Below are 1760 nucleotides of genomic sequence, written 5' to 3' on the forward strand. Positions count from 1 at the left end.
TGAGCAGGATCTATCACTCCATCTCCATGGTTTCCGAACACAATTCGCTACCGGACATAATAACCAATTCTATGGGTAGTTACACTCCATGAATTGGGGAGAAGGAATGGGGCTTGGGCAGAAGGTATCAAGACCATAATGAACGCCCACACACCGCCGCAAAATTCGGGGGTACCTAGCGCCACCAGGGGAATAAAGGGTGGCAGTGCAGTTCCTCGCCACTTCAGCGGTCTAAAGCTGAAAACTGTACGATAGAGACAGTCCCTACCCCCCAAGCAATGAAGCGGGCTAGAGCCAGGCAGTGTATAGAACAAGACAAAGAGATAGCACGAAGCGAGAACGAGTCAGCCATTTGCACTCGTAGAGTAGCTCCATTATCATAGCAGTCCCCCCTGCTCATGCCGCTCCCCTGCTTCCCATCACTGCGCTACCGGCCACCCCCTTTTAAAACAACTAAGCATGAAGTCCCGGAGCGTGTAGATGAGGCAAATAAGGTCGCGTTCGCAATATGCCACGAGATCATTTGTTGGAGTTTTTTCGAGTAGTGCTTAAATGGAAATAGGGGGATGACACGGACAGAGTAGCTCAGGCGTCCTGACTCTCAGGTGGGATCCCCTAAGCTGGAGCGTTGCCAGAGCGTGGTCCACAACAACGAGGGGGATCACGTGAATAGAATGCGACTTGGGCAGAGTGCCAGGGTGCGGACACCATAGATTCGTTCTAAAGTGAAGCGAGTCCGTGAGTTGCCTGCACGTACCTTGCAGATCAATGAGGGCACAACGGCAGCCTACGAAACGGACAAATGAAACGCGACAATCTATCCTCCCAGGAGAGAGCATTCGTATCAACAAGGGAGCTACGCCATACACTCCCTGCGACAAGTACTGGTCCTCAACCTGCCGCTTGGCACTGACCCCTTCCTTAGAGCAAGCCCCTTCTGGCTTCCTGCACACCGTATTTATTACGAAGTTTTGGTTTAGTACACTGGACAAAACCTTACCCATATTGTGAAAGTCTTGTCTATAAATTAAATAATATAACTACGCTTCGCAGAAGGACAGCGCCAACGCGGGACCCAGCCCACGCGAGGCTGCACGCCTATCGTGTTTGTCCTGATCGGAGACATGGCGCGCTCGAAGAGGGCGTAGGGCGCTTGTCGTGGTGGGAGAAGCTGACCGCAGTTTAATAAGCAAGCTTGTATCTGAGATGGCTATAAGAGAGGTATGAAAGTCATGGGAAGAAGAAACATATACCCTTCTTTCCTTCCCCGGGGCTGGGCACCTGATCGAGCCACCAGGGTCCCCACTGTGCAGCATCTCCGCTGAATTCCTTGGGCAATACTGGCCCGGGACCGCCCAAACCTGGCACTGGGGGGTGAAGCCAGAGCTCCATGCAAGCGCAGGAACATTCCGGCACGGAGAATCCTGAAATTTCTCTCAAAGTCAGCAAGTACTATGGTAATGCGTGTCATTGGAACTCACACCAGCAACCTGTAACCAGTCCAGCTGAGGAGTGCGAGGCGCAACCAGAGGCACTCTCACACTCAATGAGCCACCAGGGGTATCTTGGGGGAGTAGCTTTCTCCCAATACCCCCAAGCCTGATACAACAAATAATAAAATACTGAGAACAATAGAAAGAATCTGTGGGATGCCTACCCAGGGGAGCACTGGGGTGGAGGACAGAGCAAATGCAAGAGGGGGAAGTATAGCTCACACCAAGGAAAAGCGCTTAAAGGCGAACAGGCCCTAAGGGCTGGAT

Source organism: Chelonoidis abingdonii, chromosome 4, assembly GCF_003597395.2.
Source record: "Chelonoidis abingdonii isolate Lonesome George chromosome 4, CheloAbing_2.0, whole genome shotgun sequence".
NCBI classification, from domain to species: domain Eukaryota; kingdom Metazoa; phylum Chordata; order Testudines; family Testudinidae; genus Chelonoidis; species Chelonoidis abingdonii.